Source organism: Anguilla anguilla, chromosome 3 (genome assembly GCF_013347855.1).
Source record: "Anguilla anguilla isolate fAngAng1 chromosome 3, fAngAng1.pri, whole genome shotgun sequence".
NCBI lineage: Eukaryota > Metazoa > Chordata > Actinopteri > Anguilliformes > Anguillidae > Anguilla > Anguilla anguilla.
In genome coordinates this window covers 62093011-62110818 of record NC_049203.1, presented here as the reverse complement: position 1 = coordinate 62110818, position 17808 = coordinate 62093011, and the positions used below count along the sequence as shown (strand labels likewise).

The following is a 17808-nucleotide window of genomic DNA, read 5'->3' as shown; positions in this document are numbered from 1 at the left end:
CGCGTTTCTGTTCCCATTACTGAAGTGAAGCAAAACTCACTTCGTGCCTGTCACTTCACCTCAGAATTCATGTTTACAAAATCTTAGTCAGTACAAAGAATTTGTGGGATTCTTCCCCCTGACTTTTGGAGTGCAGTTGTCTGGGAAAATAACTGCCAGACCTGAAGTGTACAAGCACTATGTAGTTGAAGACAGACATCTAAAATGCAACCCTATTTCCAAGAAAAGGATGTTTACTTTGATTTAGTTGTGTAATCCATTTCTTTTTCTTTTTTCTTTTTTTTTTTTTTTAAATAAACATTGGTTAAAAGGGCTTGCATCTTCCAATAAGCAGAAGAGTACACAGTTATTTGAGAATGTTTCCCATTTTGAATTTCCTGTTTACAGTTTAAGAGATTGATAAATTACAAACAAAAGCTTAATTATAGGCATCAGAAAAATTTCATGAAGTGGAAACAGTGAAGTCCAAATGTGAGTGCCAGGACAAGCAGCACAAACAGTTGAATGAATAATAAATCAGCTTGAAAGTTAAAATTTAGAATGAACTAAATCATTTGCAAGATGACATCTAATAAAAACAGCCATCGCAATATACACAAAGTATACAAATCTTTGTAAGGATGGAGTATTAACCATGAAAATTGGTTCATGCTCATTTTAAACTGACTAAATGTATATGTTCATTACTTACATGTCTAACGGCATGCAAGTAATAATGTAAGAGCATAGTTAGAAATTGGAAATTAATAAATAGTTAAACATACCACAGATGAGTTTAAGCCTTAGAAAGCAAACTTCAATTCTAGATGTTAATTAAATGCCTTAATTAATGGCAATTTTGTTTGCAATGTACTGTATGTTTCCATAACATTTCCAATCTCTGAATCATCAACAGTTTGTATGCAACACACACACAAAAAAGGGGGGGAAAAAAAAAAAAAAAAAAAAAAAAAAAAAAACAATCACCCTCCTAAATAGCCTAGCTTATTACTTGCGAAAAATGCATCCCAAGCCATCTGTTTAAAATTAAGTGGAATTTCAAAACCAGTGGAAATACATTTTTGGTAAATGTCCTTTTCTGGCTATGTTTTTCAGGAATATTCGCTTGTTTGAAGGACCCCAAGGGCAGAACTCGGTCCTCAGCTCATCGGAATTCTCAGTTCGGCTTGTTGATGCCAGAAATCTTCCGTTTTGGAACCTCACAGCCTCAAAGCCATTGTGCCAATGTCATTACGCCACTCAATCACAGGCACACATAAGAGCATGTCAACAACTTCTGTAACATCCGACTCACTCCCATCACCTGTATGGATTGGGCGGTGGGGATATTTTCGGGGAGCATAAATATCAACCTGTGGCAAATTGCCCTCAACAAGCAATAAGAAATGATGTCATTAGCCGAGATAATGCGCCATTATTTTAGACCAGATTGACATTCTGCCATTCAGGATTATTTGGCGCAAGTGGAGCAGCACCAGCTGCATGTTTGGAGATATTTAGAGCTGAACAGAGTGCTTCTCGCCCAGTCCGATGCCAACTCAGGAGCCATGAAAGGAAATTGCAGAATGTACCTACAGGCAGTGGGAATTAGCTCGGTGTGACCCCGAACAGATGGCGCCCTAACACAGTTTGTTTTGGTGCCGATGGCCACCCTTGATGTAGCCCGCCACTGGCCAGGCTTCTGGGCAGGCTACCAGGCCAAAGCTACACAATAACGCGGGTCTAGGAGAAGGCACAGTGTAGTTTGCTCTAATTAACGTCCTGCGTGGAATATTGAGAATTTTCCGTAAAGTGCCATTACGGAGGTCCAAATTGAATACTTTCGGTTTTTGCCATTTTCAGAAAATTGCGTGAGCTGCACAGTAATGCAATACTTATGAAACCTCAGCAATCTTTTTTTCTATATATTCTGCCAGTGTGTGCGTGGCAACTGTGTTGGAAATCACGCTTGCTTTGAAGGGCTACCTCCTTCAGCTGGAAGAGGCACTACCACAGATGCATCTAACTGGACAAATGAAACATGGACTCCGATGGCATTCCCCTAAATCATATCCGTGTGATCATGCACTTTGATCATCTCAGCAGGCTGAAATTATTACTTCTGTAATGAGGAAATGATCGCGTTAAAGAAAAAAATCTTGCTTGAACTAGTTGAACTCCATGTCTCGACAAAACCTTCCTATATTGCAAATACAAATGGCATTCCTTCAAATATGAACTTTACCTACAGCGGGCCTTATGTAGAGTTCAGAAATGCTAAATAACACATCAAAAGCATTATCATAAGCATATACAGGGCCCAAATGTTATAAGCAGCTTATAGCAACTGGTCTTCATCTGACATGTGGAATAGGAAATGCCACTAGCATCCCAATAGTTGTCATTACATGCTTCATAACCTTATAGCAGTTGTAATAAGCTGATCGTAATGTTCATGGGTTTTTTTTTTTTTCCCCCCCCCTCCACACAATGATTCTGCTTACATTCCCCAGTTAAAATTTCCTGTCTCCATGTCTTTAAGTGTTAGATTAAATATAATAGTGTAACAAATTTGAGGGGTTGTGCTGCATTGTAGTGTAAATCTGCAGTCCCAGTACAATACCATCAAAAGGAAAGTTTCACCAAAACAAAGTATTTTGAGATTTTCAGTCTTTACACAAATAATTCATAGCCAACCTGAACTGAGTTAACAACAAGCTGGGAAAAAGAATACTAGGAGATTAGATGCCATTGTGACAGACATGATACTGAATGCGAAAGGTAGGCCATACTAAAACTATCCCTCACCAGTATCGTTTATGGTGTGATTTAAATAGTATAGATACCCATGCCACAAAATTAATTTATGTTTTTATGTTTATTGCAACATTTTTCTGAACCTAGTCCTGCTTTTAGCTAATATCTACTGAACTAGAATGTGTGGCATTATAAAATGTCTTCCATTGGTGTCCTGCAACTCAATGGATTACACAGACAACATGAGCACCTGTGACACGTCAGATACGGCCAAGCTGCAACAAGAGCGCTAAAGTGCATATCACACCCACGGCAGAAAGATGAGGAGGAAGAAAAAAACTGAAAAAACCGAGGATGAAGATACATCTCGTCTCTATCTATCCCTCCCTCCCCCGTGTGGGGCTTTGATTTGTAACCGCTGTTGAAACGGTGAGGGAGAGGTACCCTCAATGCCACGGAGTGCATTTGAATGAGTGCGTGTGAGTCTGGGGCGCAGGGTGATGGGTGGACTTGGTTAGGCCTGAACTATTGTGGACGCATCAATGAACAGTCCGTTTTGCTTTCGGTTTTTTTTTTTTTTTTTTTTTAAAACTGCTCTGATGTCGGTCCGAATGATGGCGATGAATACACGAGAACACAGCGATGGAGAACAGGGACGCTCCAGTGGCAGCGTTCAGAACATTAAAACAACAGATGGGGAACGCTCCGCCCCCTCCGGCTTTTGAAAGAAAACGACGTTTAACCACTGACCCTCCTTCCCACCGAAACATACAGTACAGCATGTGTTTGAGTGTGTGTACTGTGTGTGTGTGTGTGTGTGTGTGTGTGTGTGTGTGTACTGTGTGCGGGAGGGTGTATGTCTCTGTACCCGTGTGTGTGTGTGTGCGCGTAATGGCAAAATACCACACAATACAACAATGCCAAAACAAAGTGATGCCTTCTCTAGTCCACACCCCCAACTCAAAAAAATAAATAGAAGGGAAATAAAAGCTAATGAAATTGCTTTGCGCATCTGAGTAGCTTTCTTGGCATGTTTAATTAAAGAATCCTTGTCCTAGAAATGACCAAAGGGATTAAACAACAGAATCTCTAATCCTTTAAATAAATCCCCAAATTGTCTTAATCGGGCTGGAAAGTGCTGCACATCCATTAAAAGCAACTTGCCTTTTGTTGCCCCCTTTCACAATAACTCTGTTGTGCCTCCCTCATTATTACACAAAATACCAGCAGTGGAGTTGAAGACAATCTCATCCATCATCATCAATGTCTTCCAAGTGACTATCGTATCAGTAAGAAACAGGAAGGTAGTCATGCTGCTTGCAATGGCTGACTAATCAGAAAACAGACAAGAAAAGAGTTGTAATGCATTAGCACTGACATGTCAAGAGAGATGTGACATCTTAAATAAATTTAAAAAAACAGGAAAGCCAGTTATAAACAGCCTTTTCTCAGAAAGCTCATATGGGGCCTGTGTTGCAGTCTCGTCGTTCAATATTAAGTGGAAATGTTCTTTCTTCCATTGGATCAGGAAAGGCGTCAAGGTTTAAAATAAGTTTTAAAATAAATAAATATTTTCTTGATGTCAAATTGTAATGTTGCAACAGATATTATGGAGTGAAAATGTTTCCTTAAGTAGTCTAGACTGACAGATCATCACAATCAATTTATCAAATTGTCTCTAGTCATTCATTTGCACAAAAGCAAATCTCCCCAAATGCTCTTTCGGATTCTAAGATGCGAAAGTAGATCTCACGCAACAGAAATTAACCAATCAATCCAGAAAAGACTACAAATGGCTTCATTCACCCAAGTCCTCCTTGTGCAAATAATATTTCAACCAAAAACAGAATGTGTTGTGAATATATAACCTGTACAAAACACTCATTTTTAACCCTATAACTGCCCTCTTTCGCAGTACAGTAACATCAAAACACAGCCAGTTCACGGTCTGCAAAGAACAATTCTACCAAAGGGCACCCTGTTTGTGCCATGTCAATAGAAATGCTAACGTGTTCAATGAGAAAAAAGACAAACTGCTCAATATTCCTGCTTTATTAAAAATCTAACTGGCAGAACGAGAACCGAACCTGGCCACAAGCCGAGTCGCCCAGAAGGCTCTGACAACTTTACACACTCTCTCACTTCATCCATCTCCAACTCTTCAATATCAGGCATGAACATTCTCCAAATGACCCCAGAACAAAATAATATCCCCAGATAACAGTAGATGTCAATGACCGCATGAAGGAACTGGCATAAATATGCAGCAAAGCCCGCAAATAAATGATAATCTACACTGAAGCCAGCAAAAATTGAAAAACTCTAAAATAAAAAAAAGATAAGACAAACAATTGGATGAAACGGATTACAACAAATCAAATGGCCGATTTATTCCAAGAAGAAATCTAAGCCTCAACAAATGTTTACTTTTGTATGTTTGGGGTTTGGATGACGACCATGAGGAATCCGATGTAGAGAGGTCTGTTACAAATGCTGCTCGTTCCAAGGCACGCATGTGTGTCAGATACCAAATAAAACCCTGAGTTTGTCGCAACAAGACCGTCTTTAGAGATTTGAGATTCATATATTTATTTCTTAGTTTTTTTTTAAAGATGATTCATGCCTTAATGGGGTTAAGCGTCCGACAACAGTAAAACAAACTGGGCGCTGCATGAATTCTCTCAGACGGGTCAAGTCTCTGACGGCATCGTTCAAAGGAAGCAAGTAGGCACCGCGCCCCTTCGATTCAACGGGAAACCTGTTGGCTTGGCTCTCGCCCCCCTCTTCAAGATGTCCGAAGGCTTGACGGATTCGGCGGAGGCCATTTCACGTTTCAGCGACTGTTCATCCGTGACAGAATTAGGACACGTGTGTCACGCGTGTCGCAGGGCGTACCTGCCAGTCGAAGAGCAACAGATGAAGTACGACAATGAACAAAAGTAGAATGCACCTTGCATCAATGAATCGATACATGCAGCTAGCAACAACAAGATCCTCATTTCGTGAACTACGCACTTCGCGTGTCCACCTGTCTTCATCGAGTGTCACCCCTCTCCAACTTCTACCTCACATGAAAAATTGTAATCACAGGTAATAGTCCACAAAATTGTCAGTTTGAACATGATAGGCAGCCAATTAGCCCAAAGTGAATCAGTATGCAAATGATAGGTTTCCCTTACAATTTTGCCAGGCAGAAACACGAATGACAAAGAGTGGTACGATGTGTGGAGCACAAAGACAGCCACGCAGCGGCGGCAGAATGGAGCCCCCCCACACCGTCAGGGAGCCCCCCAGCCGAGCAAAAATACGGTCCTGTCATTGGTAAATGAAATAAAACTCCCCCCCCCACCTCCCGCACTCGAGCGCACGCAGTCACCCCTCTCTCACCTCCGTTCTATGGCACTTCAACCCACCGCTAAGTAACACTGTGAGCATGTGCAGAAGTGATATCTTCCCCACGTCTAGATAAGACCGGACGCGCATACTCGCATTGCGACTGTTGTTGGCAAGGGCAACAGAAAGGGGTTTGGGGGGGGGGGGGGGGGGGGGGGGGGGGGGGGGGCAGATCCAGTGGCCAAGTCTCTCAACTCAGCGAGGAGAAATTCTGTGACAAAGAAAATGCATTTCAGAACAAGGTATCAGTTTGTTTACATTTCCAATTCGCAAGATTGCTGCAATGGCCCAGTATTCATTGTTAATGTGTAATGGGCTATTGCTGATCTTTCTATATTTGCATTGTGCTTAAACAGTGCAAGTACCATAAATGTGGCGAGTTGACATTCTAGTTTGTTCTCTAGTTCATTTATTTTTGCTACCGACTACACGCTCCAAGCCTTTGTATTTTGTGTGGTGGTTATGGCTACTTTATTTCCTCGCGAATGTACACCGGTATCTCCAAAGAATGTTCCTAGTAATTCGCTCAAATAGCTTGTGGCTAGGGAATAAGTTAGCACATTAAAGTTGCTAATGCACAGCTAGCCAAAGTGAGAAACTACTTCCACCCTTTCTAAAGAAAGAACTTGTCTCACAGCCTTAAATATACTGGAAAACTACAAAAGGACCAGTTTGACTTCAAAGCCAACTCAACAGCACAATGTGGCTCTCCTTCAATCAGTTGGATCAATTCAATACCTTGGACTGCCCTAACATGCATTATGGCAGTTAACTGGATGTATAATTTATAACTGGGTAAGGAAAATATATTATTAATATTCCACAATATATTATGTTTTGAACAATGTAAATGCAATGAAATGTACATTTTGGAAGCCAAATTAGTTTTAGGAGTTCTTCCACATAGGAAAGGATCAGGGCGAAGGGTGGGAGGGGGCACTCAAAGCACATCTTTTAAAACAGCCCAAAATCTCGATCCCACCCATCCAGTCCCTCTAGACTGGGCGCACCTACAAGACGATAAAAGAGAGCGGATTGGGAAAGGCCACTGGAAGAAGAGCTTTTGAAGGAGCCCCATGGGAACCGAGAGAGAGTGACTCAGCTGCCTGGGCTTCATAAGGCCCCCGTGACCCCCCCCCCCCCCCCCCGCGCCCCCCCGCCCCTCAGATGTGACGGCGGGTGACCTCCGCGGTAAGCAGAGCCTTTGGAACCGCAGCGTACGCAGAAAGGGCACACCGCACCCTCGTCTTACAGGGCAGAGAGCTTCTTTTAACTCTTTTCACGCTGGTCACGTTCCCTGCCTTAGGAGTTCGATCGACAGCGCGTCATTCGCTGGCGTTGCTGTGGCTGTTTCTTTGTTATTTTTCGTTATTTTGTTTTGACTCTCCACCCCCCGCCCTTTCTTGTTTTTGCGGTTGTTATTTTAGCAATTTAAACCGTTAGCAAGTGAGTGGGTGTGAAGGTTGATCCATAATGCACCCGGGCTCACGGACTACAGCTACATGGAATGAGAACCCGCTTAAAACCAATAAAGTTCGGACCATCTGGATCCGGGGCCTTGAGTTTGACCTGAAGTACGATTCATGCATGAGGTGTTGTAACCACAGGCCTTGGAAAACAAACTGAAGGACATCTTCAAGCAAACGCCAGGGGCATACACCCCAATAGCCTCACCACACCACAATGCTGGGAAAAAAAACAAAAAAAACAAGTCATGCAATTATGATTCCCAAGATTAACACAAAAGTCGCAATTATCTTTTATTTATGCGCATGCCATTAAGTGGTATCACAGAGCTGAATTAAAGCAATTGCTCATGTTATGAAAACTAACTGGTACAGGTGGTAAGAGAAATCTTGCATTGAAGACGAATTTCAAGTCTGTTATCCACTTCATTAAAAGAGGCATATGATAAAGTTTGCCTCCTCCTCACAAAGCTGAGTTCTCCTCTCTCTATGATATTAAACAATAGCTTTGGTATTACTTTCACAGGACGGCCTTATGAAAGTAACCTGCGATTTTGAGCTGTGCTTCCAAATGAAAAAATAAGCTAATCCCCCCACCTCCACTCAACAAAAAAAGAAGGTATATTCAGATATTCAAAAGGGAAAATGTCCCACCCCTTCAAATTTCAAAATTAATAATATTCTGTACGTAATAGGTGAACCACGATGCCATGCCTGAATCCGAGAGTGCTACCAGTATTGCACCAAGATAATTAGTTATCGTGGCACTTTATTTGACTTATGCTAAACTTTGCAATATTATTTGTGGAAATGCGCCAATATGCGGAAGGAAAGTGTTATTTCCCAGTCATCTACGCTGCCACAGATTAATATTCAAGTGTACGTTGACATTTTTTTTTTTTTTTTTGTCTGGAAGTAGGCTAAACTTCAGCACTTTGAAATGCAACTAGAAAGGAAAAAGTAGAACAAAATGCACTGTAATTTCTCCTGCGCAGGCTTTACAGGCACAAGTGCCTCATTTTGCAATATTATCATCTCAGAATGCAATATAAAGCAAATTCAATACTTTATGAAAGATCTCCCATCTCATTATGGTTTCTAAATAGTAGGCCTATATGGAGAATAACTACTTATAGCAGTACTTGGCTGCAATAGCAATTATAGCAGCACTGTTCTGCAATTGGTTAATTACTGGTGCTTCTGAAATTACATAAATGAGGAGTTATGGTGAGGTTTAAGAACAACGTTACTGATAGTTATTTTGCTTATAAAGTGGGCCAAATATTGTATTCTTCTTCTAATATTATGTTCAGCTAGTGAAAGGCAAAACAGAAATAACAATCTTGAATCTGATCACAAAATCCAAATGATTAACTTCTTAAATTTCAAAAATGTACAGCATACATTTAGTCTATAATTCATTGTGAGACATTGCATTTTATCAATGCTCTTGTACATGGGGCTTTCCGTAGATGGGTCTTTCATTTGAAAGTGTGCATTAATGTTGTTTCAAGCCTGTCGAAATGTGATCCCAACTTCAATCTGTTAATTTGTATAACCGTAATCAATAGCTGCTCTTGAATACGAGAACATGGAACGGTTTACATGTATATACGAAAGATGAGGAGAGAATATCAAGATCAGAAGGACGATAACATCGCACAGCACACAATTAAAGCGAGACAACTTCTTATATGCAGGCCTGAACGCATGGAAATTTCTGCGCTTACTTTTCAAATCACTCTTCAAAGTTTTCAAAGTAGCAACAAGATAGATTCTGTGCGCAAATGTTAACTAGTGAGTCCTATGAAAGACACATAAAACCTCAGACATTTTTGAGAACGCAGTCCTTGATCTCGAATGAAGCGGCTCCTTGAGTTTTACCGTGGTGTCTGGTGTTTTATGGTGGCTGCTAGAATAGAATGCTCAACGACCTTGAATTCATCCTCCATAATGGAAGAGGGCTGCTGACCTTGTGTGGATTCAGTTCTTTTAAAAAAAACAGTACGAATGCTCAGTTTCGCCGTACATTAAAATGAGCCATGAGCTGCCCAACAGCGAAACGCAAACGACTTGAACCTTCAGAAAAAATAGCCTAAGAACGCCCTGGCATCAATCTGTGCTTATTTTTTACCCAGTGAGCCCTCAGAATCTCCGATACATACAATCATATGCGGACACAGGCATACAGAGATATGCGCGCATACAAGCATAAACGCACGTACACATACACAATTCATGCCTGCAGAAATACAGAGACTGAACTTACTCGCTTGCACACACTTACACACACAAACACAAAAAAACCTTCTCTCTCTCTCTCTTCTCTGTCTTCTGTGAACAGTCACTTTATACAGAATTAGCACAGGCAGGGGAAAGAAATCCACACGCACACGCACACACACAGGCACACGCACACGCACAGGCACAGGCACAGGCACAGGCACAGGCACAGGCACAGGCACAGGCACAGGCACAGGCACAGGCACAGGCACAGGCACAGGCACAGGCACAGGCACAGGCAGCACCCTCCCTCCTGTTCCAAAGCTCGTTGGCCACAGCAGTCACAACACTCCAAACACCCATCTGGCAGGAAAACTGAAAGCACGGGGGTCTCCCTTAAAAAAAAAAAAAAAAAAACGGCCCATTTTGCATGGCAGGAAAAGGGGCTTTAATAATGTGGGGGTGAGGCTCTGCCTGTTCCTCCTTCTCGCTCGATAATCACCTGTAACAGGATTAGCTCTGGAGCTCACGGCCCACCAGGAGGCTCACGCCATGTCTGCAGCCCGCCCCTCCTCATTCGCCGCGGCGGCCGTGGAGGAGGCGGAGCTGGCGTGTGCAGCCTCTTCCGTTGACCCTCCCATGCCCCCCTCCCACGCTGAGCCCTTTGTGCCTCCCTCCCAGTCAGGGGGTCTGGCTGGACTGCTCCTCGCCTCTCCACCTTCTCGCGAAACCACGGAGGCGGGACCCTGACTCGCTTTTCACCCGAACGGCCATATGGCACGTCCGCTGCCCGGTGATCCCAGGTTCCATCCAATCAGATGGCACCAGGGAAACGGAGCACTCTGTGCAACAGGGATACGCCAGACGATGCCATTCAGCAAACGAAGTGAGGAAGTGCGAGCAGCATCAGGCTCACTGCATCGCATCGTACATTTTAATGAAAACAAATCTCCCCAAAGTGCAGGGCATGCCCCCTCCTATTACAATGACAAGACAACCGACCGCATGACCTGAGCAAAGAGCGCTGGTGAGGACAGGGGTCCTCAACTCTGGTGCTGCGAAGCCACAGAAATTAATTGATTTCCGTTTTCATCTTCAACTCGGCAACCAGCTCAGGCCAAACAAACCAGGTGAGGCCAGTTAAATATGTATTCTGCTTTAAATGATCGACTAAGTGCTGAGCAACAACAAAAAAGCACTCGCTGCGGGTCTCTGGAACAGGGCTGGGAGCCCCAGGGTTAGGGACTGTGACTCAGACAGGTGATTCACTCCCATTAATGCAGGTGCCTGTGTGACTAAACAGTCGGAGCCTGTCCTTGTCCTCCAACAACCCCTTCTCCTCAGGTCACTACTCAGGGCCCGCCGACTCCATCCTTTCATCCATTGGTTTTGCATAAGCCCACCGTACTTCATAAAGGCCATCTTCCTTTCTTCGGTGAAAAGATTCCAGAAAGTGGCTCAATATTCACCAGAGGTCCGGTCAATACAACCCTGGCATTTATCAGGAAGATGCGGCAAACAACCAGGCAGGACAGATCCCTTTTTCATATCCAAAATCCCCTCACCCCACTCATGAGTTTAACACATTTCCATGTCACCAAAATATAAACTGCAATATAAAAGCCTTACAGGAATCAACCAAGATTTACAAGGCTTCCACCATGACACCATTTCCGCTTTCTCTCAAGCTCCACCAAATTCCTCCTCTCCTCTTCCTCCTCTGGGTGAGCTTGGATATTTTCGTGCATTTTTTTAAGAAAGTGCTTCAGCTGTGTAATCACTACAGCGGGCTCGGAATGAGGAATAAACACGAGAAGTGTGTGCTTGTGTGTGTGAGAGACGAGTAAGATCCTAAATGTCAAGTCTCATGTATCAGGCACACAGAACACTAATCTCACACTCCCACTCACAGCACCAAAAGGCTTGTGCATTTCAACAAAAGTAACACAGTGAAACTGGTACATTTTTAAAATCGCAAACATGCTGTGCAGTGACAAAACAGTTTGTCGGTTCATCCATCTCGCGCATTCGGACATTTTGGAAACTCGAGATCGGCGATGGCCAGGCCACTTCAGTCTGTGTAACACGAGGCCAGCCACAAAAAGAAAACATCGCATCAGACGATGTTCAAATCCATTACATTCAAGCCAGAGCCATTAATATGTGATGGCTTTGCAAAGCTCATGTGAAATTTATGTGGCTGTTCAGGCTCACCTGTGTGTGTAAGCATTGTCACATTGTCTATGTATAATGCAAATAGCCTCGGCTTGAACTGTTTTTAACCGAATCGCCCAGAGACAGCCGCATGAGTGCGCATAAGGGAAGAGAACATTTTTGTGGTCAGACTTATGAAATATTGAATTTCAGTTGTACAGTATTAGTGTCACAATCAACATTGAACAGTAAACACATACTAATACTTATGTGGGTGCATATTAAAGTACTTGTATATATGTAGGTATTGCATGCGCCTAGCCACGTCCTTACAGGTTACGCATACAGCATATCAAAAGGAAACATCATACTCGAGGGTTCAGACTAAATTATGCACAGATTTCACGACAGCAGCTATACGCCTAATCTTTTTACGCAGTCAGTGTCGTGTGCATCGCCTCACTCTGACCCGAACATTCTGTCTTGCTGACACCCAACAGAAACTGAAAGTGAGCTCTGACAAAACCAAAATCTCGTCTTATACACATGAAATGTGTAACTGAGCCGGAAAAAAAAAAAAAAAGAGACACGCTGGGCTTTAGCACCACTGCCCCCCTTTCCCCAACAACGCCCCCAAAACCGACCCCCAGAGGGGAGAGCAAGCCGCTCTGCGAAGCACACGTCCCAGCTGGAGGCAGGGCCGCGCGTCATCGCAAAACCGTCGGACAGAAATGCAAGAGTCACGATGGCCGGCCGGCCAGCCGGGTGGGGGGGCGGGGGGGGGGGGAGGTGGCGGTGTTAGCAAGTCGGGAAATGCCAGCCAAGTCCCTCCCTCCACGTCCTTTTCTTCATTAGCGCGCCGTTCGGTTAGCGAGGTGGACGCGGAATATCGAGCGACCAAATGGCGCGGCAGCTGAGCGCCGGCTACTTCACGCGGAGCGGCCCGGGGTCCGGGCCGGGGAGCGGCCGCGGCTTAAGACGGCTCCGACGCTGAGGCCTCGCGGCGCGCACAAAAAAGGGCAAAAGGACACGGGGTTGGAGCCCGTAGCAAGAGGACAAAGACGACCGCCTGCGTCCTTTAAGATAAAAAAAAAAAAAAAAAAGGCTGGGAAGGAAAGGGATTGCCGATGTTTTGACGGGTGAAATGTGCGCTTCCAGTTAGGCTATGTCCATGGACAAATCAAGACGTAGGCCATGTAATGATGGCATTACAGGGACTACGGGTGGAAATTAGCAAACTGCTGTAACCCGGTACATTACATCTTTCCTTGTTTTATATAAAGGTTAATGTTCTTTGTACACTGTCCCCGTTTAAATAAACTAAATGAATAAATAAATCTGTCAATCCTGCAATTCTTATGTTATGTATTAACCAGACCTGGTGAAAGTAGTTCATTAAGAAAGTGTTAAATACCCGTTTGACATCTGCAGAATTCCTGCATATTACTGACAACCGTAATATGTACAAATGTTTTCACAAATATTCACAACATAACTTTATCCTTGTTTTCCATCCAAAAATAATTTGAAGAAATTAAGATAAAGATGTAACCAATCTTGTGAAATACACTTGTGTCATCTTAATGGACAATTATTTTTTCCAAATCTTTTCTTACAATGAATTCAATAAAATTAACAAAAGATAGGGCATTAATATGCATATCATTTACATTTTAATAGTGACAATTTTGCAGATAAGTATCATTGCAGATTGGACAGCTTAACTAAAGCAATAACTCATGTCTGAGGTATAAAAACTACAACATCCCATTCCTGAGTGTCTTTGTAAACCTGAATAAGGAATCATTTTCGCACTTGAAACAGTTGGTCTAAGTGCTTTAAGCAGTTAGCAAAGCAGGGCATTCAACAGAATTGGTATTCTGAACGTCACAGTAGGGGTACAGGAAGCGATGCAATGTCCTTGACTTGAAATGTTAATCTGCCTATTTTAGGGTATTCTTCTCCAATATTTTTGATTTTAACAAGGGTATGTCACCATTATAACTGTCTTTTTTTTTACAGAAAACCAATTTCTTTATTCCGCAGAATCTGTAATTTTCTGAAGTCTATCCTGCTTTTCATTGTTGCATTGCCATTTCAGGTCACTCTATATTGCATACTCCCGACAAACCTAATCCTTTTGTCATGTTAATTATGTGAGCGAAGAAGCGGATGAAAGTCCCCTCTCTCTCTCTCTTGAACACTTCTGTAACTTGCAGCCATTGCATGATTGTGAAGTGATATTTGTGGAACTTATTTAAGTGTCAAGATAAATATACAGTTAAATGACGCGTCAGAGCAGGACGGCTTGCTACAGCAGGTGCATTTGTTAATGGTTCAAGGCATACACAGGCTTCGCTAGGAGTCGAGAGGCATGTTTTTACATACTATACGTGAAACACTTGAACGACACTGAAGCTTACGGACATGTATCTGCCAGCACCACATGTATGTTACTAGTAACATTCCACACCACCCCAATTTGTCGAATAAATCTTCCATAGAAGAGGTGAGGGTCCCAGATTGAGTCGAATGCGTGTCGATCAATCCAGCATTCTTATGATCGAGTGAACTTGCACAGCTACTTGCAGCACTGCAATGGACATCCGTCTGTGCTCCGAATGCGAATATTATGGATAACGCGAAAGAGGAGAGAATCGGTTGTTTTAATTCTAGCCATCTCCCACAGATATATTTACATGCGTTAGGGTATATTTCGGCATTCAGCGGACACTCTTACCCAGAGCACCCTACACACATTACATTTTGACGTTGGAAAAGTATCCAGCTGTGTAGATTTTAAGTAATTCAAGTCAGCTACCCTGCTCAGGGTGCAACGGCAGCACCCCTGCTGGAAACTGAACCCCCAATGTGAGTTCCACACCCAATTCTACTCTTCCACCTCTGGATTTGCAAACACATTTTGAGTATTGCATTCTGTAATACACACGTCACAATTTGCGGTTGAGTAACATTTTACACCAAATAAACCAAACGTTACAGTTTCACCATACGTTCTTATTCGCAATTACTAATTGTTGAGAATGTAACATTAGCGGGCTTGGTAGGCAGTAGCAAACGCACCAGAACAACAATGGATGATAATACACTGACGCGGATTGCAGACCGAAAGTTCAAAGTCACCTAAAAAAAAAAATCACACACGAGCAACCATACAGTCATACTGCAATGCCTAGTCGCCCAACTTCTTCAATTGGTTTATGCCACAATTACAATCAATCGTTTAAATTGTTCTCGAAACCAACCACGAAGCCCGCGTTTAAAGAAAGCCAAAGGGCCTAAGGGCAAGGCGAAAACACTGCGGCCAAAAAAGGCTGCAACAAGCACATCCCATCGCAGAAAATGTTCTCTTAAAAAGCCAGTAGATATAGATAAGCTAGTTATAAATTTAAAGCATAAAGTTGATGTCCTTTCTGCTGGAGGAAAAGCAGGAGGTTGTCATGGCTCTTACCTTGGAAGTCGTGCATGAAGTAGCCTACATCACGATTCAAACAAGTTTGGTTAGCGTCTGGCTACGGCTGGGTGTTTGGCAAGGAAGTCATGGGTGTCACGGATTCCGTGATTTTTTTTTTTTTTCCATCTCCACGATTTCCTCCGTTTTTAGTATTTAATTGCTTTCCGTGATTTTACGGCTTTAACGTAGCCTACAGTGTGATTTGTATAGGCCTAAGCCAGGGGTGGCCAACCCAGGTCCTGGGGAGCCGCGGTGCATGATGGCTTTTGCTTTTATCCTGCAGTTAATTGGTCAATTAAAGCAGTTGATTACACAGTTAACTCACCTCACCTGGTTTGTTTAGTCTTAAGCGTTTGTTGTATTTAAGGTGAAAACAAAAACCCGCAGACCCTGCGGCTCCCCAGGGCTGGGGTTGGCCACCCCTGGCCTAAGCATTTTAATTACATTGCCGAATGCTGCAATGCTACAGTGCTACAGTGTAGCCTGTACTGATTAAATTCCTGCCTTTGTTGCAATCTGATGTTTGACGGCTCCTGTTTAACTGTGCACCATTTCCCTACGGTGAGGTTGTTAGCGACAATATGCGCTCCACAAAAGACTCTAACCTTGCAATGTATTACACGTACAACACGTACCAAAACAAAGAAAGAAATCAAAACGAATATGGCATGCTAACCCAATTTTATTATTTTTGTGATGCAATTTGGCATGCTCTGTTTCTAACTACGTTCTGTTAAATTTAAGGCAACAAAAAAAAAACATAAACTCTCTTTCCATGATGGGCCAAAGTGATAAAAATGGACGGGCCTATCAACATATTTTTTACTCGTATGTGTTCCTAGTGGCACTTAAAACTTCAAGCACCTGTTACTGCTACAGTCGTTAGTGTTATTTCAATGGTTTCCCACTGTTGCGCATGAGATCTATTAAATAATTTAATAAATTCATGTTTTTAAACACTTCCGCTTTTTTCAGGTTTTCGCGATTTTCAATAACTCGAAAGTCAACTAAGTGGCTTTGTACAAATATTTTCAGTGATAAACCTCCAGCCTTAGCTGTGGCAGGTTGAAGGTTGTCCGTCAGACACACACGCCATGACATACAGTTATAAATCTCAAATATTGCACAACCTTATGTATTGCAGTTGGTGAGTAATTAGAAGAAATGCTGAGCATTCAATAAGAAAAAACACCTTAAGTGCTTCAACTAATTATGGTTTTCTGAAACAATAGGAGTGGAATCCCCTGAGAGCTGACTGCCCAAGCTAGAGGTAAAAACAGAAATGCAACAACTGCGGCTATAATCGCTGAGCTTTGATTGCACTGTCCTGGATATTCTCCAGTTCATTAACCTATACCTGAACATCCCCAGACATTTAATTTAATAGAAAGGACAAAGTAGTCTATCCTCATTATTCTGTTAACTAAAGAATGGAAAATAATTAGTCCACCTAACCAGAGTAGATGTAGATATTCTTTTTACTGCACAACCTGGCAGTAATTTGGTCTCACTGGGCATAATGTACATGAACTGTGATGATAATATTGTCCTCGTGATGGGTCATGGAATTCCATTTAGCCCTACCTTGGTTTACCAGCCAAAGGGCAAGGAAGTCACAGATGAACAGAAAGGACTGGTGATTGTAGTTTTTCCTCAATCTGTGATTGTAGTTTCTCATTGATTCCATGCCTGGAGAGAAAGAAAATTGTGAAAATTGTAAAAAGTGCAGCATATGTGCTGATGAACTCCATTCAAATGATTCATTCAGTATTCATTTAAAATCTCACCTTAACCACTACATACTGTGTGCAGCCTTCTACTGCTGTGTTTATCTGAGCATATTATTGACAAGAAGTAAATACAGAGTATGACACAATAGGTTGCACCCCATTGAACGGAAGCAGCATGCACTTTGTTGCAATGCAGGTGTAAAGAATGATGTCAGATACCAGGCTGCCATCACCCTGCTACAAACCTGTGCAGAAAGCTGTCATTTCATAATGCATCCCACCTCCACACGGAGTGTAGAAAATGTATTTAGGGGGAAAGAAGAGAGGAAAAGATAAAGGCATTGTCTATGAAGCAAAGCTGGAAAATGACATTTTTCAGTGCGGTGCGAGGAAGAATTCTTGATTCAGTGGTTGAGAGCATTTGTGGCAGACGAGGCAACTCAACTGATTGGAAAAGTCAAAGAATTCTCCGCCAGCCTCCTCTGGAACAAATTATTGTAGCAACTCTTCAGTTGCTCGGCACTGCTCATTTATAAACAAGTTTAGTTTGTGTGCTGGATTTATTCCAGAAGCAGCACTCATTTATGTTCCAGTACCGTGCATTAAAAAAAGGCAGAGACAGACCAGGTAG

At 42.6% G+C, this 17808-nt stretch overlaps 1 long non-coding RNA gene across 1 annotated transcript in view; it reads right to left on the bottom strand.

The window, feature by feature from the left end:
- The window catches only part of LOC118223019, a 125426-nt gene extending 109813 nt beyond the window's left edge, over positions 1 to 15613 (bottom strand). The window contains exon 1 of the long non-coding RNA XR_004764382.1: positions 15445 to 15613. This is a non-coding gene — a long non-coding RNA (uncharacterized LOC118223019). The remainder of the gene's footprint in view (positions 1 to 15444) is intronic.
- Between the last annotated feature and the right edge of the window lie 2195 nt (positions 15614 to 17808).